Below are 21,605 nucleotides of genomic sequence, written 5' to 3'. Positions count from 1 at the left end.
CCGAGCAGGGCATCCCTGCAGTGATGTATAGTCACATTAGCTGAAATACCGTATTACATGATTCTGCTTTATTACCAGTGTTGGTGGCAGACAGAAAAACAGATTACACTTGAGTTCAAATCGATAGGAACTTTATTTACCGGCCTTTTAAAAACATATTTCTGCACTTTATAAAAACATACGGTAGATGCTATTGATAGAGGTTGTCTGCTTGTTAAAAAGCAATTTGCCCAAAACGAGGCTTTTAAGCTGTAATTTACAGCATTACCTTTTACCTCCTTTAAGGGTTCTGTTTGCTTGGCTGTGCTTTGACGACTTCCTTAGACTTCTCTTGCCTTTAATTTTTCTCTCCCATTTACCATCTCCCTAAACTCTGAGCTCCCCGGAGCCTTAGAGCAGAAAGGAGAACAGGGTAGCATCTTCTGAAGGAGACTGGGGTCTCTCCCCAAAGCCCAGCTTCCACCTTCCTCTTCTCAGCCCCTGCATTGTTCTGGATTTTGAGGGGGCTCAGATGGCCCAGCCTCTGCCTCCTGCTGTTTCTCACTCCCATGGTCTTCTTTTCCTCCTTTTCCCAGCTCCAAAATGGGTGCTTCTCTCCCGAGCTCTGATTTCAACAAATCCTGTATGGTAGGAAAATTATCCCCATTTTATAGCTGCGCAAACTCAGGCTCTCAGAAGTCAAACCCAGGTCTTTTGAGTACAAATCAAATCAAGTCATTTTCGAGGTTTGAAGCTTGTGCCCGGCAGTAAGCCTGGTGCTATGGGAATGCAGAGAGCTTATGATCCACTTGAGAAGACAAAACAAACTACTTTTGAATAAACTATGAGAGGTACTTCTCAGTGGTTAAATCACATAGTGACTGAGCATATGGGAGTTTGCCGAAGCCTGGAAGGCTTCCTGGAGGAGTAAGCCTGTGGCCAGGATTAGCCCTGGGTTAGCCAGGAAAGCGGAGAGATGGGAGCTCCCAGCATGGGGAATAAGGTGTAAGAATCCTGAGCCCAGCACTTCCTGACATGGAAGAAGAGAAGGCCTGGTGGCGTGCTGGACAGAACTGAGGAACCAGCTAGCTGGGCACAAGGGCCTGGTGGCAGAGGCCCAGAACACTGAGATTTGATGGGGACAGAAGTGAGGCATTGCAGGTTTCTGGGCACAGGAATAGCATGAAATTAATGGTTTAGGAAGATGATGTCATAGTGATGTGTGAGATCCTGGTTGGAAATCTGGGGATGCGGTACCAGTGCCCCTGAGCAAACTGGTGTGGCCCAGCCCAGGAGGGCTCCAGGAGCCTGGCCAGAGATAGGCAGAAGCCACGGCCACCTCACTGACAAGCCCCACCCTCATAGCAGGGGCCAAGACTGAGGGTTCTCCCGTGGCCGGTCCTTTTAGAACTGGATGGGCTGGGGGCATCCGGTAATCCCAACACTTTGGGAGGCCGAGGTGGGCAGATCACCTGAGGTCAGGAGTTCAAGACCAGCCTGGCAAACATGCTGAAACCCCATCTCTACTAAAAATACAAAAATTAGCTGGGCTTGGTGGCACGAGCCTGTAATCCCAGCTACTCAGGAAGCTGAGGTGGGAGAATTGCTTGAACCTGGGAGGTGGAGGTTGCAGTGAGCTGCGATCACACCACTGCACTCCAGCCTGGGCAACAGAGCGAAACTGTCTCAAAAAAAAAAAAAAAAAAAAAAAAAAAAAGAAGTGGGTGGGTTGGCCAAACATCCTAGGTTGGCCCTGCATTCAAAAAGTTATGTCCTAAAGAAGATGTGTGGAGTCCCCTGCAGGCTACCGCAGGGGAAGACAATTAACTGGAAATAAGTAGACAGCAATTAAAATGAGAGCACTCACTCCCTTTTTATGGTCATTGTTGTTGTTATTAAATTATTTTGAGTTAGCAGGTGTACAGATAAGGGTCACAGTGAAAAGCTAACCTCCCTCCCACTCAGTTACCTACTGAAGCAGCTCCTGTTCCCAGCGTGTGCATGCGCGCATGCGTTTGTATTCTCCAGAGACACTTCAGAGGGTTTCTTTTTAAAGACAATAAACTAAAAAGTGCTAGAGAACATCATAAAACTTCATTCGGTAAATACGTTCTTTGAGATGGTCTTGCTCTGTCACCCAGGCTGGCAAATATGATCATGGCTCACTGCAGCCTCGACTTCCTGGGCTCAAGCAATCCTCCTGCCTTTGCCTCTCTAGGAGATGGAACTACAGGCGCACACCATCACACATGGCTGATGTTTAAAGGTTTTATAGAGATGGAGTTTTTCCATGTTGCCCAGGCTGGTCTCGAACTCCTGGGCTCAAGGAATCCTCCCACCTTGGCCTCCTAAAGTGCTGGGATTACAGGCATGGACCACCGCACCCAGTCTTATTTGGTAAATATTATAAAAATATACTAGGAGTGGCTGGGCACGGTGGCTCACACCTATAATCCCAGCACTTTGGGAGGCTGAGGTGGGCGGATCACCTGAGGACAGGAGTTTGAGACCAGCCTGGCCAACATGGTGAAACACCATCTCTACTAAAATTACAAAAATTAACTGGGCATGGTGGCAGACACCTGTAATCCTAGCTACTCGGGAGGCTGAGGCAGGAGAATCGCTTGAACCCAGGAGATGCAGGTTGCAGTGAGTTGAGATCGCACCATTGCACTTCCACCTGAGCAACAAGAGTGAAACTCTGTCTCAAAAAAAAGAAAAATTATATATATAGAAATACACACACACACACACACACACACACACACACACACACACACACACACACACACACACACACACACACTAGGAGTGTCCTCAAGGCCCAGTAACTTGGGAGGATTAAAAAAAATAAATACAAGAGATAAGGAGAAAAATAAGGAGAGATGAGTCACAATTAGACTAACAGTCCCATCCCCTCCCCTACACCCTGCAACTTTGCTTTCTGACTTGAGCAGCATCCCACCCCACCCTGGGGTGATCCCTGGGCCTCCTCGAATCCCTCTGACCTTACCCAGGAGACCCCTGCCACAGCAGACAGTGCTGCTAACTGCTCCCTCAAACACCCACCTCTGCCCCTACCTGAGAACTCCCCACCTTCTGGGCAATGTGCCCAGTGCCAGCTGCCAGCCAGGTGGGCCACCCCATCTCAGGTCCCTGTCACTGTCCCTGTTGCTGCTGTGTGAGGAGTGGGGGCATGCCAGGTGCACCAGAGCTCTCAGTGCACCTGCTGGGCCACTGCTCTGGGGCAGCAGGATGTTTGGGGGCTACAGTCTTAGCCCAAAGGGCTGCAAATGGCAGGGTCCTGCGTGGCTCCAAACTGAAAGAGGTTACACCTCTCCCTGCCCCTGGATGTTGGCCTTGACCTGGACTTGACATGTGCTGAATGCTTTCTACATGATTCCATTTAACCCTTACACCTCCATGAGACAGGCATTGTTTTCAGCTGCATTTTAAAGATAAGAAAGTCTAGACTTGGGGAATTTAAGAAGCCTTCAAGGTCCCACAGCTGCTAACTGACAAGACGATGGGATGTATTACACGCCTGGTCAGATTCAGTGGCTGTGAGCTGTGATGAATTTCCTCTTGACCAGCATGGATGGAAGAGTTGCCTTTTGCCTCTTCCAGAACTGTGCCGTGTTTCTGAACTCCATGGTTGGTGGCCGCTTCTGATCACTTCTGTCTTGCCTGTCTGTAAAGTGCAGAAATAGACCCTGAACGCCTGTGGGAAGAAACGCTTACTCATTTGACAGTCCTAGCACCGAACAGATAGTTATTCTGGAGCAGGGAGTCAGTATTTGTCTAGTAAGGGTTTCATTGTTGAAGAAATGATTGATGAGTGAGCAAGTGAGTGAATAAATGAATCAACAGGTGAGCACGACTTCCCTCCTTAACCCGTAATTCCATGTTAGTCACAGGAGAGAAGTGAGCCTGTCTCCTGCAAAAGGATGCATAAGTCAACCCTGCAGGCGGTCTGTGACTATGAAGCCAGGAGGCCGGTTCTTGGGGTGGCCTATAAGCTGGTACGAAAGCAATTCCCAAACTCAGGTGCTGCCCTTCTCTTGCACACAGACGGTGTGCCTGGGACACAGAGCTGGCTTCCCAAGAGGACCTGGTGAATACCCACGAGGCGTATTCATCTGCATGCATGAGTCCTGACTTCTTTCAGAAGCTCACTGGAGACCTTGGGCAGAGTAGCTTCACTAGCAACAGTGCTGAGGATGCCAGGAAGTGGAGACGATGTCCACAGACTGTCTTCTGTGTCCTAAGCTGGGCATCTTCTGAGGCTTTTTCACACTGAAACGGAAGAGCACAGCTCCTCTGCTTCAGGAAGAAGGTGAGTGCCAGCTCCCTCACATACTCCGGAGGACTCACAGTTGCGTCGTGTGCCTGGTGCTGGGGACCAGCAGCAGGTGTAACCCAGCTCGGCAGTCATAGCAGGGAAAGGCCAGTGCCAGCCTGCTGCTTGTACTTGGTCGTGGAGGCAAAGGGCGGGTGCTGGAGTCTGCCAGACCTGGGCTTGAATTCTGGGTCAGCCCTGTACTATCTGTGTGGCTCTGAGCAAGTCATCTAACCTCCTGAGCCTCAGTTTCTTCATGCGTAAAAGGAGGAAATAAGAGAAACCATCTCATGATTGTTGGAAAATTTAGATGAGGTGATTTATGTGAATTCCTCAGCACTCATAAGCTCTCAATAAACAAGAGCTCTCTTTATGAACTGGCATCAAGCAAGGACGGTGTTCATCTCCTGGGACCGGGTAATACTCATTTCAGTATCGTCACAGTCTCCTTGCATTGCATTGAATGCACCACTGGGTGCAAAAAGCTTCTCTTCTTACTGCCAACAAGTGTCCACTTCATTTGGGGAGAGTGCAGTGAACTCTGTTAGATGTAACCTGATAGTTTTCTCACAGTAAGTGCTGCTGGGGTTCAGGATGGAGATAACACCACAGGGTGGGGCTTTCTGGAAGAGGTGAGCTTGGCCATACTTTGAAGGATGGGCGGGACTTGAATGAGCAGAGATTAAAGGGGAAAGCTTTTTCAGGTGAGATAAAGGGAATAAGACAGATCCCAGACCAGGAGGCAAACATTCACATTGGAGGATGCAGCGAAATTAAGGAGAGGACATTGGGAGAAGAGAGAGAGGATGTTGAATTGAACTTATCATGTGAAGGCTGAGGACAAGGAAGAAAACGCTCAGCGGGGAACAAAGGAAGTCAGAAAGCACCCCAGGCTGGGGGAAATGGCCCTTTGTCAAGGGGGTGGATGCTGCCTTTGGAAGAGGTTCTTTCTTCTCCCTTTGCCCCTCTTGGTGCTCTCAAGTCATGCACTGAGTGAGTCTTGTCAACCAGCTCTTCCCTGATTAACTCTCCTCCCGGAGCCTTAAGTCACGATCTGCACTTGCTTCTCTGTAATAGCCAGGTGAACCCTGCCATCCCACTAGGAGAGAAGAATGCACATCCTGACATTCTAATAGGCTCAGCAGCAAAGACAATGCTATCATCGTGGTGGTGACAGCAGGCTCCAAGCCCTGCCAGGTAGTTTTCACAACTTTCTAGTCTTCCTTGTCTTATTAATTAGGAGAGTCTATCTCGCAGATTTGGGGCTATAAATCTCAGATAACAGCTCTTCAACCTTCATAACTGCTTCTAACTAGGTGGTAGAACCAGGTGCATTTCATCTTCATTTTAAAGAGGTCCCTGTGTCTGCTATCTGTGTGGGAGCCCTCTCGCAGGTTGGGAGCAAGAGGAGCTGCTGGTGATGGCAGGCAGCGGGACATTTTCTACGTGGCTCTTCACTGGCCTCCAAAATTGCCAACTCTTCAGCCCTTAAGTCAAGATGCATCAACTCCAGCCCTTTCCCTGGTTCCCTTCTCAGATCGGAGGACACATGTCCGGACATCGGAAGCCTTTGCACTCCAACATAAATATGTGTGAACCCTGGAGCGGAGAATTGGTGAAATCAGCTGATGGTGGAGTTGTCCCCCCTTTTTTTTGTATCCCCCGCAAATAGTATACAGTAATCAAAATTTAAGCCACCTGAGATGAAATAATTGCTTAACAATCATATAAGACAAAATGATTCAACAAATGACAATGAGGCCCTGTGATATACAGAACAGATGCATTCAGTGTACCATATTATAATGCGCTAATACAAGATTGACAGCACAATAATAGGAGTGAGCAGCAACTCAGCCTATAATTCCAAACCAAATGTGAGGCTGTCCACAGAACTCAAATCCTAGCAGGCTGCAAAATTAGAGGTAACACCACGCAAGGTTCAAGACGACTCATTAGCAGGTTGGCAGAGTGTTTCAGGAGCAAATTTTTCTGTCGAAGGAACTAATTTTGTGCCATCTTCAGCTCACCTTTTTTTTTTTTTTAAGTGTGCAGATACAACCTTCCCTGGAGAGGGATGTGGGGGTGGGAGGTTGAGATCTGGCCAGAGCCCCTTGGGGCACAGGGAGATCAGGTCACTGGTGTGGGTTTTTGGGTGGGTTTGAGTATTGGGAGAGTGATCTGGGTGTGTTAATGGGTGATGCAAAGCAGTGGTGATGCGGCAAACACTATGCAGGCTGATCTCAGTGTGAGAAACTGATGGGACTTTCTGCTGCCTCCTTGGGGCTGTTCTCACATCAGAAAGTGTTTGGATCAAGGATATAATGAAGGATAATTGTGATAAGCATCCTTCCAGGTCCGAATTTCTGAACCTTTAAACAACCATCATAATCCCTGCTTTCTATAGATGCCCCTGTTGTTTTGATGGTGTCGGGGATTTGTTTTAATCAGGTGTGGGAAGACATGCAGACACAGAAATGGCTCTCATGAAGGAGGAAGTTTTATAGTCACAGATCCCTAGAGGCAGGGGGTATGTCTCGCAGGGCCACATGGGGGATACCCCAGGCTCGGTTGGGAGGCAGAGGGAACTGGGGAAAAACCTGAGTAGGAGTCTTCATCGTGGGAGGAACAGGTGGGGTAGGGTGAGCAGGGTTAGGGTTGGTTAGTATGAATCATTTCAACAGGCTCTGGGTATAAGGACTGTTCCTAGTGGTCTAGTACCCACCCTGGGGTGGTTTGGGCAGGTGGATAGTGGCCTTGAGTGTAAAAATCTGATAGAGGAGGTGGTTGGTGGTATGGGCACTGGACTGGTAGGTTTTCATAAGCAAATTGTTCTCACAGAGGAGTTTCCTATTTCTAGGAATTAGCCCTGGGAGGGGCAGTCCCTCCAGGATCAGTGAGGCCCCAAAATGTCAAAGCACAAAAATTACAGAATAAAAAGACACGATTAATACACCTTCATAGTTTCACATCTGTGGCTGCTTTCTCTCCGGGAGCCACGGTCCCTTTTCTGCCAGTTTGAGGCCTCCCTCTGTTCATGATCAAAATAGGGCATGGTAGCATCACCATGCGTGCATGACAAAAAGTCGTGGTACATTCTCCACACCACCCCAAATCCTGGATCTGTGAGGTCAAGAAAGAAAAGCACCCACCTCCCTTCAACTGGGACCCCCTGCTGGCTCTACCCACCTCTGCTCAGTGCAGGGCTTTCTAGGTGTGGCCAGCACTGTCTGGGTCACTGGTGCTGTTGACGCACACTTTCCTAGAGTTTGACTAAGACACCCCATGTCTCCAGTTCTGCCAATAACAGGCTGTGGGCCTTGGCAAGGCTGCTGTGATTTCCTGCATCCCCATTTCCTTCCCTGAAAAGTGATAGGATGGATCCCAGTTCTAAATGCTTATTTTCTCTGAAGAACTGGGGAAAGGATAGGGAGAAGCAGGAAAAAGGTGAATGAGATGGAGGGCTGGGGGGTTCTCTAATCTTCACAGAAAACCAGTGACGGCCACATGTTGGAGAAGCCTCCCAGGTATCATTGACAACCCCTTCCTCATCTGCCCAATTGAGCCAGGGATGGCAGTGATTCAACACCTACAAGGTAGCCAGGCTTCTACCCTTATTACCTTGAGTAATTCTTACAACAGCCTGAGGACAGAGTAGCCACTCTCAGCACCATTTTACTGCTGGGGAAACTGAGGTGTGGAGAGGTTAAGTCAATAGTCCCCACCTGCTCACGGCCACACAAGTAGTAATGGAGCGTGGCCTCCCACCCCACAGTTTCATCCCTAATTGCTGTATGCTACTGTCTCCCTCTGTCATGGGCAGGATCATCCATGTAGGACTGGATGGCTTGAGTGTGATCCGGGCAGCAACAGAGATTCATCCCAGGGGGAGTTATTCCAAAGAGGGAGAGTGAATCCCAAAGGCGAAGCATTGCCCCATGGGGAGAACGCTATTTGGAACTTAAGGGATTTCCACTAATTTCTTCTCTTAACAAGTATTTTGTTTCTATTAGATACCTGGCGTGGTCTAGGCACTGGGGACATACAACTGCGGGTGAGATGGTCCCAGTCCTGCACTCAGGAAGTTTTCAGCCTGGCAGAGCAGGACAGACATAAGAAAAGTGAACAGATAAATACAGGAGCTGCAGGAAGCCTGAGTCTGAGGGGCTCTGGCCTGTCTGCATCCAGGTCTGTAAGTTGGCCAACCTTGGACACTTGCAAAGGCACAAGTCCTTGTAGGTGATAGGAAGGTCTGAGAAGCCAAAAGAGAGGGTGAGAGGCACCCCAAAATGAGCAACTACCACCCTTAGGCTGGACGGAGAAAGGGAGGATGTGGGACTGGGAGAGTCCAGAAACTGGGGCATCCCTGGGGACACTGGAGCCCTGTGGGGCCCCATGGACACAGTCAAGGCCACAGTCACTTTTGGACGCCAAGAGGGAGAGGTAGGAATATCCTGGCTTCTTCTTCCCTCCTGCCCTTTAATTTCCTGCCAGTACCTCTAGATGGCTCAACCCAAACCAAATCCAGAGGATCTGGGAAGCCTGGGAAGTGCAGCCATGGGGGTCAGTCCCCACCTCTTCCCCCAGGCAGAGCAGAGCAGAGCAGGAAGGGCGGTGGGACCTGGCAAGGGCAAGCAGGGCCCAGGCCCTGGCCCTGGCCCCGTGCTTCCCCTTCTTTGGGGACTGCATCAAGGTCTTGAGGTCTATAGAAGCTCCTGGTGGGCAGGAGAACCAGTGGCTTTGAGCAGAGTCTGGGTCTAGGCTGCCCCTGCCAGAGCCCCAGTGGGTCCCTCCCCGCCCTCACTGGTCCACCTGGGCCACTCCACATCCATCTCTGCATGGCCAAGAGAAGGCTGCAGAATAGGGAGGAAGGTATGGGGAAGGGCAAGTAGGGAGAGCACCTGGCGGGGAGGAGGGCACGGGCCACCTGGAGCTGTCCCCAGAGCCCACATGCACCTGCCATACAGTAGGCACCTGCTCAGTGAAGGGATGGAGATCCGGTTCAGGAAGGGTCTCGGCATCAGAAACAAAACACGGACACCAACAGCTGCCCTGAAAGAGAAGTCAATGCGAGTGTAAAGCAGGTGATCGCTGCCTCAGGAGCCGTTTTGAACAAGTTTTTCCTTTAAAACCCCAGGGCGGCCATCTATAGCCCCCATCTGCATCCTCCTGCTGAAATAACAATACCTCACATTTATAGAGCCCTTTGAGCTTCTCAAAGCAAGTTCTCATGTCATTTGACCCTCACAAAAGCCCTGTGAAGTAAATGGCAGGGACGGTAGTTGAGGTGGCTAAGGTCACATGGGCACCCACTGAAGAGGTGGGGCCCACTCAGGGCTGCTGTCTCGCCTTCTAGCTGAGTCTCCCCCAGGCTCGAGTGCTTGTGCTTTGTCACCCCTCCCCATCATCCACTGCTTTCAGGGTCCTGGCCCTGGGCAGAACCCCAGGCGGCTCTCTCCTCCCCATCCCCTTGCTCAGGCCCCACTTTGGGTAGAGCTATTCCCACTTGAAGCCAAATTTGGATGCATGTGGCAATCTACTTTTCAGTCTGAGAGATCAAAAGGAACAATATTTTCATCTGTGGAGACAACCACCACAACAAAAATGGTGCTTAACACCCTTTTCCCAAATGCAACATACCCCTCTGTGTGCCGTAGAATCTTACCATATTTTGCCATGAAATAAACACACCAGAAAATTTTTTTCTTCTGTGGAAAAGGATGGAGAAATTTTGGTAATTAAAACTCCCATCGATCAATGCTTAGATCTCAGAGATAATTGCATTGCTGCTGCAGATGTTTGTTGAATTACGCAGTTTTATTTTCAAGCGTGTGTGTGCCTTAAGGCCTGAAATCACACCTCCCCCGGTGTGAAGCACCCCTGGGCAGGCTCCCTGTCCTCCCCGACCCTCGACCCTCGTGGGATAACGTGGTGAGAATAGCCCGGTGGTAGTCCTGGCTCTGCCTCCAATTAGCTATATGGGAATGAGCCTGTGATCTATCCTATCTGGACCTCAGTTGTTTCTATAGATTGAAGAGCTGGAATTGGAAAATCTCAAGGTTCTTTCCCTCTTTTGATGTTTCTTGGAGTCAACATTCCTTTTGAGAGGTGTTCTTCTCTCCCCACTGGCTTGAAATCTCATCTCTGCTACTCACCAATTCATGCGTTCACAAGATGTTTACTGAGTGCCCTTTTTTGGGCAGGTCCCATTGTGAGGCTTGAAAGTACAAGGGTGACTAAGATATAGTTCCCACCTCTGCGGCGCTCACGGCCTGGTGGGATAGGCAGTCCAGAAGCAGACATGTCACAATGCAATATGTTGAGTGCCATTCTGTCAACATTGAGAGCATTGAGGCCACACTCTCGTTCTGTGGCCTCACACAGATCAGTTAAACCTCCATGTCTGGTCTTCATCGTCACTGGGGATATTTGCTTCCCTTCCTAGCTGAGATCTATTCACTGTGAGTGGGCTCTGAGATGAGATTAGGATAGAGCATAGTAAAATGTTTCCCATGGGGAAGGGCTTGTCCTCTCTTTCAGTCTCAAAAGAGATGAAGGAACACAGAGGAGATACCACCTGCCCCATAGCCACGCTAAGTTGGGAACAAGAACTATAATTTTTAGCTCATCCCCCTACCCGGTGCTCTGTGATAAGAAACCAGCCCAACATCATTCCAGATGCCCTCTTCCAGCCTCCAGGGTCTGCCCGTGGTGGCTTAACTGTGATGACAGTTAAAATGCAAGAATACTTTCAAAAGGAGGCCTATTTTCCCCTTGGCATCCAGCTTGGCCTAGACATCCAGTTTGCTCTCTGTTCCCTGAGCTCCAAGCCTCCTCTCTGATGAAGCCAGGAAATGCACCCCTGTTTGGAGATCCTGTGCTCTGCCGACTTGCTCAGGCTGGCCAGTAGCAGAGTCTGAGTGAGCATCCCAGAGGAAGGAGGCCAGAGGACCCAAACCCAGAGGTGCCAGGCCCGGAGAGGGAAGCCCTCCCCGCCTGTCTGTGCTTTGTGATTAGATATGAGCAATAGGGTAACTCACAGGCAGCAATCTCAGTCACTTGGTGCGTCAGGTAAACTGACGGGCAGAAAAGTGAGAAAGCACCACTTGGAAACCCGAGGCCACTGCCACGGCCGGGTCCTGCCACCTCTCAGAGCCCTCCCACTGAGCATGCACTGACCCTCCACCCTCTCCCGCAGAGCCCATGCTGGTCTGACCTGCAGGATGTGTTTCCCGTAGAGGCCCCCAAATACCATCTTACCAGGCCAGTCCCCTACTATATTCTCTAACCTTAAATTCCAGGGATTCCGCCCCTCCCTCCCTCTCCCCCTCCCTCTCCCCCTCCCTCTCCCCTTCCCTCCCCATGCTCACCCTCCACCCCCTTTCCCTCAGGAGCTGCTCCTGTACCTGGAGTAGATTCACCTGCAAACACTCAGCTTGCAGGAGCACAGCAGACTGGGGAGTTTCCTTTCCCAGCCAAGCTGAGTTTGGAGGGGGTTGTGGGAGGAGATGGGGAGGGCTGGGGACACAGGTTGAGTCTCTAAAGAATGAGGACTGCATTGCCTTCTTCCCTGCCTGCTGGTTACAGCTGAGAAAGTAACCAACTTCGTGTGTGTGTGTGTTTGTGTGTGTGTGTGTGTCTGTGCGCACGCGTGTGCAGTGTATGGATGCACAGACGGCCCCTCCATGGTGGGGTGGGGAGCCGTTCTCTCACCCTGCAGCTTTCTGCCTCTCCCTCCACCCTCCTCCGACTCCCTACGTCCCACACTGCAGGTGTCTCTGAGGCAGTGTTTATGTAAGCAGCTCATGTTCTGCCGAGCGACAGCGAGAAGCTGTTGTCAATTCGAGGAAAGCCCCCGGCTGCCCACATGTGTGGTTGTCCCCGTGGGTTTCATAACAAGAGGGGGAGGTGGGGTGGTGGGCCCCTGGGGTGAGGGTGGCTGGGCTCAGCCCAGCCCAGGAGCCTCCTCCCCGCTGCCAACAGTGAGCCCGCCCGTGTGTTCACAAGCTGCTGGCCTCACCTCCTCTCCTCCCAGCTAGTTTCCCAGCCGTTTGGCTACGGAAAGACAAAGTCAGTGCCTCCTGGCTCTGGCTGGCCCTGCCCAAGAATGTAGTACGTGGGTCGTGCTGGGCTACTGGAGTCAGGGCAAATAACCTGACATTTTGAAGGCACGAAAGTCCCAAGGACCTGCCAACCAACCAGGAGGTTGGTTCGATTCTGACCTCAGAATCAAAACATGGACCCGACGTTTTGATTCACAATAAGGACATGTAGCCCCATCATCTTTCTATTCCAAAGTCAGCTGTCCTCACCCGGACAACTGAGGACAGGGAGAGACTGGACAAAAAGGGCTCTTAGCCATTACAGTAGAAATGGCTGGGACACCTTATCCCTGAGGCTGAGGGCTGTTTGAAGATTCCCATTCAGCACAGCCTGGTTTGAGGAGGAGAGAAAAGACCGAAACATGGTGTCCACTTGATATGTTTATAAGGGTGGAATAAACTCCCTGAAACCCAAATCATAATTCAAATAGCTAATATGTATGGAGTGCTTTTCTGATCCAAGCATCATGCTATGAAATGTACATTTCAGTCCTGGCAAAGACTTGATGAAGGAGGCACTATTAGCCTCATTTTAAAGATAAGGGTCCAAGGCCCAGAGAGGTTGAATAACTAGTCCAGCCTCACACAGCAGTTAAGGGAGAGGTTCTCCTTTCTACCCTGAACGTTAACAGAAATGTGTTTACATTTTCTGGCTAACCAAGCCAGATTTTGGCTTTGCTCCAAGGAAGCTAATGTCCCACCTGAGAAGTAGCTTTGTTTAAACAGTGGAGAAAATGATTCCTAACTCATTTATTTACTTCTAATTTTACACTTCAAGTGCTGTTTATTTTCACAACAACACAAGCGCTATAAACATACACTGTCATCATGAAGCACGTTTGTGAGGTGCCCCTGGGCTGCAAGTTGAGGTAGAGACAGAACATGTCATCACTGGTAGTACCTTCATCATTGGATGATGACCTCTCTCCTGAGTTTCTTGCTTTTCAAGTGCTCCCAAGTATTGTCCTGCCAACCCTCTCCTGGAATGAGGCCAAAAAGAAAATCCTGAGCACTGGAAGAATATGCTGGATACTGTCTCTTCTGGGTGGTTCATCCTTTCAGTCCTTCAACACACACTGGATGCTGTTAATTTCACCATGGGCCATATGCACTGGTGATGCAGAAAGTGCTGAGATCTGATCTCCGCCCTAGAGGAGGCTGGCAGAGCCAGTAGACACGCCACCGTTGTATGCATGGTGCGTGTTAGCAGCTGCGGTAATAAGGGAAGAAGTGGTTGCAAAACAGGTGACATCTGTCGGCCAGGCACAGTGGCTCACACCTGTAATCCCAGCACTTTGGGAGGCTGAGGCAGGTGCATCACTTGAGGCCCAGAGTTCTAGACCAACCTGGGCAACATGGCGAAACCCCATTTCTACTAAAAGTACCAAAATTAGTCGTGTGTGGTGGTGCATACCTGTAATCCCAGCTACTCCGGTGGCTGAAGTGCAAGAATCACTTGAACCCGGAAGGCTGAGGTTGCAGTGAGCCAAGTACTGCACTTCAGCCTGGGCGACAGAGTGAGAGTCTGCCTCAAAAAAAAAAAGAACAGGTGACATCTGAGCAGAATCTTGAAGCTAAAAATTCTAAATCTAGAAAGAGCATTGCCGGTAGAAGGAAGACCCAATGCAATACCAAGATCTGGAAAGACCAGGGTGCAAGTAGAAGTGTGGCTTGAGACTTCGCCGGGTTTCTGGACAGTGCGGGTGGGTGACGTGCTGGGTGACAGGCAGGAAGGGTAGGCTGGGGCCAGTTTGTGAAAGCCTTGGGGACTGGAACTGGACAACCTGGACGCTAATAATTCCCAGCTTCAGCCTTCACAGATGACAGGGGACTAAGTCAAGACTAACTGTGAAGCGGGGTCCCAAGTGTTTGTGTTAGAGACAAGAAGTGCCAAAGTTTGTAAGCAGTTTCCTCTTTTAATTAAAAAAAAAAAAGGAGTGGGGCTCAGAACAACAGACACTGGGATCTATTTGAGGGGGAAGGTGGGAGGAGGGAGAAGAGCAGAAAAGATAACAATTGGGTACTGGGTTTAATACCTAGGTGATGAAGTAATCCGCACAACAAACTCCCGTGACACGAGTTTACCTATGTAACAAACCTTCACATGCACCCCTGAACCTAACATAAAAGTTAAAAAAAAAGAAGAAAGGGGAAAAAGAAAATAAAAGGGGCTCACATATACATTATTACTAAAATACTATCCTATGCGATTTCAAGATTAGAGAGAGGAAGGAGTGAGTTCCCTTTTTGTGAGCAGGGAATTGTGTTGAGCTCGCAACTCATCAGGCACCTGAGTCTCGGGGGCGAAAAAGCACAGCTGGCTCCGAGGGCTAAATTCATTATTTCACTAACGAGGCTGACTCCTGAGGTGGCGAAGGAAAAGGATGGTCAGGCTGTGAGTATATGGGCTGAATGGAGAAGCAGAGAAGAAGTCACAGACCCCACCCAGAAAACAGGATGGGCAGGTAGACCACCAGAACCTCCATTTCTTAAAGCCCCAATGGACAGCTGGAAATTACTTGCCCCTGAGAAAAAATAATAAATTCCAAATTATCATTTCAATGGCTCTTCACATAAATACCAAAGAATCAGAAAAGCTGATGCCTCGTGTTGCTCCCGGAATCTAAGAAATGGTATCTTTCAGTTATCGGATTTTATTTCTTTGCAGCATTACATTTTATACATATTTATTCATGCAGAACAGAAGCGCTGCATTATTGAGGCTGCCATAGGAGTGGAGGAAAAGCTGTTATACATAAGAATGCACTGCATTTACATTGTCGCACTTTGCCACAATTGAACTATATGCAACTGGTTTTTTAAAATCATCATAATAAAAACCTCTGGTTTGCATTTAATTTGCTGACTTTTTTCTTTCTTACTCCTGAATTTTCATATGCCGTAGAAATACGAAAGGGGGGTTGTGTCAAAATGCTTGAAGATACAGAGGGTTGGGGGCTGGCAAGAGACAGCTTTAGTGGGGAGGGTTTGAGGACCCACAGCAAGTTTATAACTATTTCTTTTTTAACAGATGCAGTTAACTGAACTGCAAAACATTCATCTTCCAATTTAATAACTCATTCTCCCTGCATGGAGGCAGGGGTATTATAGTGCGGGATTTTGCTTTTCGGGCTTTTGAGTGTCAATGATGAATCCCCATCTTCTAATAAGATACATTTTCATAGTAATTGAAATCATAATTTTTTTTCCTCTTTATTTTCCCAGGTACTTAAAAAGGGGCTTTCCACTTCTTTCCCTTTCCACTATTCTAACCTTATTTTCTTTTAACTGAAGTTCCTCAAGCTTTTGAGCTGCACAAGTCAGGGCTTCTGGCATCCGTGTTCTGGTGGCCTCCACACTTTCCCCAAGGCCCCAGCTGCGGGATGGGCTCCACACACACACAGCTAGTTAGGAAGACCAAGATGTCGAGACCTGGAATTTTTTGCTGGGTTTGGCTTTTCACCTCCATTTGCTTAGCAAACTGACTGCCCCTAGAGCTAGGGACAAATGTGGTAACCAGCCAGCTGAGGGAAGCTAGAGAAACAGGGAGGGGCTCCAATCCTACAAATCCTGAAGTTCACACACTGGGGGAACTCTTAAATCTCTCCTAACACCCCCAAGGTCAAGATCTGGGACTCCCCCCGACCTCCCCATCAATATTCCACATGTACCCATCAAGCTGCAAGTAATCTCCCCAGGAATAAAAATGAGTATCAGTATGTTTGTTAAAGACAACATTAATGTCTCAAGCAGGCCATGATGATGTTACACTGAGTATAGTATGTTTAATCTACAGCTCTATTCACAGGGTTACTTTGTTCGATTGTTTGTTTATTTTTGAGACAGAGTGTTGCTCTGTTGCCCAGGCTGGAGTGCAGTGGCACAATCACGGCTCACTGCAGCCTTGAACACCTGGCCTTAAGTGATCCTCCCACCTCAGCCCCATTGAGTAGCTGGGACTACAAGCCTGTGACACTAAGCCCAGCTAATTTTTTTTTTTTTTTTTTACTTTTTCACACAGATAGCATCTCAGTATGTTGCCCAGGTTAGTCTCCTGGCTTCAAGCAATCCTCCTCGCCTTGAGCTCCCAAAGTGCTGGGGTTATAGGCATGAGCCACTGTGCCTGGCCAGCATGGTTACTTTAAATGCTATCTTGGTGAACTTAATGTAAATGGAAAAATATAAAGTTGTCTCCTAAGACATCTTTTCATCGCATCCTTTCCTCCATGGCTGACAATGAAGAGAAAGAAGAAATATATAACTAAGACTCTAATGGGTTTAAAAAGACCAATGCAGGTGCAGTCTCGCCAATAACTGTACCAGCTTCGGGAGATTCTCCAGCCCCTTTCTCTTTATACTCACCCGGGGAAGAATGATTTTGGTGAGAATTTACTCAGTTTAGGCTGCAATTTAATTTTGCCTATAAGAATCTTCCCCTTTCTATGTCTAATCTTCCCTGATCTAGTAAAAAGACCCTGGAAGTCAGGAATCAAAATTTAGGCTGGGCGTGGTGGCTCATACCTGTGATCCCAGCACTTTGGGAGGCCGAGGTGGGCGGATCACCTGATGTCAGGAGTTCGAGACCAGCCTGGCCAATATGGGGAAACCCTGTCTCTACTAAAAATACAAAAATTAGCTAGGCTTGGTAGCGCATGCCTGTAGTCCCAGCTATTCAGGAGGCTGAGGCAGGAGAATCACTTGAACCCAGGAAGCAGAGGTTGCGGTGAGCCCAGATCACGCCACTGTACTCCAGCCTGGGTGACAGAGCAAGACTCTGTCTTAAAAACAAAAATTTTAAACCAGTTTTACCTAGAAAATCAAAGTAGCTAAGAGTAAACAGTCAGGAAGACTTAAAACCATTGAAGGCAGTGCCTTCATCATTTAAGGTATCAGAAAGAACACTTTTCTGCCTCTTCATTTTTCCACGTACTGAACAAAAGACTTTCATTTTCTTTCCCTTTCCCCTGTCCTAACAGAAAAGGCACATATGGCCCTGGCAAGTCCCAGAGAGCAGGTTCCACTGCACAGGGCTGCAGCCAGCATCCTCAGCACCTTCGTGCAAACTGCAAAAAGGGGTCCTGTCTCTTGGCCTGATTCATCCCTAGGCCAGGAGGTATGGCTTGGCAACGGGGACAGGGTCTGGATTTTAGTCACCCTCTTGCCTGAGGGCCACTGTGCAGTACACACATGACTTAACTCTACTGACAGTGGATAGAGTTAAAAAGACCCATGTCCAAATCCTGACTCCACCATTTTCAAGCTACTTGATTTCATACATATATCATGCTTATATCATAAGAATGTTATAGGCCAATGAGCAGCTAAAGAAAATATGGTGTATACATACCATAGGATACTACCCAGCCATGAAAAGGAATGAAATAATGTCTTTCACAGCAACTTGGATGGAGCTAAATAAAGGCCATTATTCTAAGTGAAATAACTCAGGAATGGAAAACCAAATATCATATGTTTTCACTTATAAGTGGGAGCTAAACTATGAGGATGCAAAGGCATAAGAGTGATATAATGGATTTTGGGGACTTGCGGGGGGAGGGTGGGAGTGAGGGATAAAAGACTGCATACTGGGTACAGCATACACTACTTGGGTGACAGGTGCACTAAAATCCCAGAAATCAGGCCGGGTGTGGTGGCTCACACCTGTAATTCCAGCCCTTTGGGAGGCCGAGGTGGGTGGATCAGGAGGTCAGGAGATCAACACCATCCTGGCCAACATAGTGAAAACCATCTCTACTAAAAATACGAAAATTGGCTGGGCATGGTGGCATGTGCCTGTAATCCCAGCTACTCAGGAGACTGAGGCAGGAGAATAGCTTGAACCAGGGAGTTGGAAGTTGCAGTGAGCCAAGATCATACCACTGCACTCCAGTCTGGCAACAGAGTGAGACTCGGTCTCAAAAAAAAAAAAAAAAAATCCCAGAAATCACTGCTAAAGAACTTAACCATGTAACCAAAAATCACCTGTACCCCAAAACCTATTTAAATAAAAATAAAAATGAAAAAAAAGAATGTTATGGGGACTAATTATGACAATAGATGTAAATCTCTTAGTACAGGACGAGGAGCTAAATCTGTAGTGACTATTATTATTCCAGAGAGGTCTTCCTAGGTCCTTTAGTGCCCATGGGCAGAAATGAAACTACATTTCCCACAACAGTGATGGGGGTGCAAAGTGTGGGCCCAAGCCTAGAAGGGAACTGTCCTTAGGACAGAACTGCTGTCAGAGAGAAACCAGTAGGTTGTTTGATGTTGGCTTCTAGACAGAGGCTGGACTCTTGCTCCTGCTTTCTGGGGTCACCTATCCCAGCTCTTCCTGCTTCTCTTTCCGCCCACCCCCGACCCCTCACCCCCAGGGCCCAGCAGCATTTCAGTGGATTAAAAGATCCTGCTTCACCCAACTTTGGGATTGGGGGTCAGGGGTAGCAATAGGAAGTCTTTCTTTTATTTTCCTGGGTTGAGCAGGAAAGAAACAAGTCCAAGTGCATCTGTAGAGGATCCTCCAGAACATTCCCTTTCCACCTTCATCAAAGGCCATCTTTGATCCTGAGAATCTTGAGGTGAGGGTTGTTCCAAAACAAAACCCCTTCTCTGGCAGAGGCCCCAAGGGCTTCTCTGGATAGGTGAGAAGTAGCCATTTAGAGCCTGCAGATCTACTGTTTGAAAAGACCTGTGGCCCATTCAACTTTTTCTCAGTAGACTTTACTTTTTAGAGCAGTTTTTGGTCCCCAGCAAAACTGAGCAGAAGCTGCAGAAAGTTCCCACGTACACCCCTGACTCCTCCCATCCCCCCGCTCCCCACCACTCACTATCAACATTCTCCACCAGAGGGGTGCATTTGTTACATTTGAGGAACCTACATTGACATGTCATTCTCACCCAACGCCCATACTTTACATTAGGTTACGCTCTTGGTGTTGTACATTCTATGGGTTTAGATAAATGTATAATGACAAGTCTCCACAATTGTAATATCATACAGAGCAATTTCACTGTCTAAAAATCCTCTATGCTCCACCTAGTCATCCCCTCCCTCACTCTTGATCCCTGGTGGCTGCTGATCTTTTACTATCTCCATAGTTTTGCCTTTTTGAGAATGTTGTATAGTTAGGATCCTACCACATGTAATCTTTTTAAATTGGCTTCTTTCACTTAGTAGTATGCATTTAAGATTCCTCTGTGTCTTTTCATGGCTTGGTAGCTCATTGCTTTTCAGTGCTGAATAATATTTCATTGCATGGATGTGCCATGGTGCATTTAACCATTCATTGACATTTTGGTTGCTTCCAAGTTTTAGCAATTATGAATAAACATCTGTGTGCAGGTTTTTGTGTGAAGCCTGGATTTGTTCCAGGCTGGCTGGTGCAGGTTTTGTGTCTTGAAACCTAAGTTTTCAAGTCCTTTAGGTAAATATCAAGGAGCATAACTGCTGGATTGTATGCTAGGAGTATGCTTAGTTTTGTGAGAAACTGCCAAACTGTCTTTGAAGGCAGATGTCTCATCTTGCATTCCCACCAGCAATGAATGAGAGTTCCTAGGGCTCCACATCCTCATCAGCATTTGATGTTGTCAGTGTTCTGGATTTGGGCCATTCCAATAGGTGTATAGTGGTATGTCATTGTTGTTTTAATTTGCAATTCACTAGTGACATATCATGAGCACCTTTTCATATGCTTCTTTGGGACCTGTATATTTTCTTTGGTGAGGTGTCTGTTCAGATCTTTTGCCCATTTTTTAATTGGGTTATTTATTTTCCTATGGTTGTATTTTCAGAGTTCTTTGTATGTTTCGGATCCCAGTCCATTATCAAGTATGTCTTTTTCCATGGGTATTTTCTCCCAGTCTGTGGCCTCCTTCAATTTTGTTCCTTCTTCTTGTGTGTCCAGCAGATTCACAGCTCCTTATGAAAGAGGTGCCCAAAACAAGAGCAGCTATGGGGGAGCGTGGCTTCCTGGGGAAAGTCCATGAGCCTGTAACCACCTTTCACTTTGAACCCACATTTGTTTATTCTTTAAACACTTGCACTGTGCCCGGCACTAAGTCCTGAGGACGCATCTGTGAAGGAACGAGACAAAGCCCCAAGTCTTGTGGAGCTCACTTTCTGGTAGGGGAGACATACACAAAAATAAATAAACAAGCATAGATATATATAGGGAAAAACACACACAAGTATACTGTACAGCGATCTGGAACCCAGTCCCATGTAAGAGCAGAACAAGGGAGACAAGAGGCACTGGCACAGGGGACATTTACAACATAAATAGGATGGCAGAGTGGACTTCACTGAGAAAGGGATATTTAAGCAAAGAGGATGAAGATGGAACCAAGAAGGCAGAGAAAGAAGGCAGAGGGGCCAGCCAGTACAAAGGCCATGAGGCAGGGGAGTGCCTGGTGTGTTTAAGGAACTGCAAGGAGGCCAGTGTGGCTGGAATGAGTAGCGTGGAGGAGAAAGATGTAGGATGATTTTGGGATGGTATCTGCAGATCCTGTAGGGTCTGGTGGCTTTTGCTCAGAGAGAAATGGGGAGCCATGGGAAGGATTTGAGTAGAGGAGCGAGATGACCTCACTTAGGTTTGAACACGACTTCTCTGGCCACCATGTTGAAAACAGGCTGCCCAGGATGCCCAGATGGAAGGAAGGAAGGAGGCTAGTGTAATAATCCAGGTAGGAGATGACAGAGGAGGTGAAGTCGGTGAGACGTGGTCAGATATTGAGCCAACAGCATTTCCTGCTAGATTCAATATAGGGGTGAGATAAAGAGGAATCCTAGATGATGCAAAAATTTTTGACCTGAGCCACTGGAAGGACGGAGTTGCCATTAGTTGAGAGGGATAGGAGCAGGTTTAGGGGTCAGGGGGACATGTTTTGTTTACACTGCTTGACATCCTGCTGGAGAGATCAGGCACACAGATGTTGGGCAGATGGGTTTAGAGTTCAGGGTTGTTTGTGTATATGAAATTGGGCTGAGTTCTGTGGGGAATAAAAAGGAAAAATAAAACCCAATTCCTCCCACCCCTACCTCTACCCAGGACTTACTGGGGAGTTGGAGAGAATGCAGGCAGGCAGCACACACACCGGGCACACCCAGAGGAAAGCAGCTTTTCTGAGACTCCCTGGAGGCTTGAAAGCAGGCAAACAAATCCAGGTTACCAAAAATCACACTGAAG

The 21,605-nt window shown here is 48.1% G+C and overlaps 1 protein-coding gene and 1 long non-coding RNA gene across 3 annotated transcripts in view; one reads left to right on the top strand and one right to left on the bottom strand.

Annotated features, from left to right (window-relative positions):
- PEBP4 (phosphatidylethanolamine binding protein 4) overlaps positions 1-21,605 on the top strand; it is a 288,342-nt gene that overhangs the window by 112,269 nt on the left and 154,468 nt on the right. The gene's annotated exons all lie outside the window — the stretch shown is intronic.
- LOC129524192 (uncharacterized) lies at positions 121-12,044 on the bottom strand. Its single transcript, XR_008667907.2, has 3 exons — positions 11,725-12,044; positions 9,293-9,370; positions 121-5,917 (listed from the first exon to the last, which is right to left on the bottom strand). It is a non-coding gene; the product is annotated as an uncharacterized lncRNA (long non-coding RNA).

The sequence above is a fragment of the Gorilla gorilla genome, chromosome 7, assembly GCF_029281585.2.
Source record: "Gorilla gorilla gorilla isolate KB3781 chromosome 7, NHGRI_mGorGor1-v2.1_pri, whole genome shotgun sequence".
NCBI lineage: Eukaryota > Metazoa > Chordata > Mammalia > Primates > Hominidae > Gorilla > Gorilla gorilla.
The sequence above is the reverse complement of the archived record's forward strand: the minus strand, read 5'-3'. Positions and strand labels throughout refer to the sequence as shown.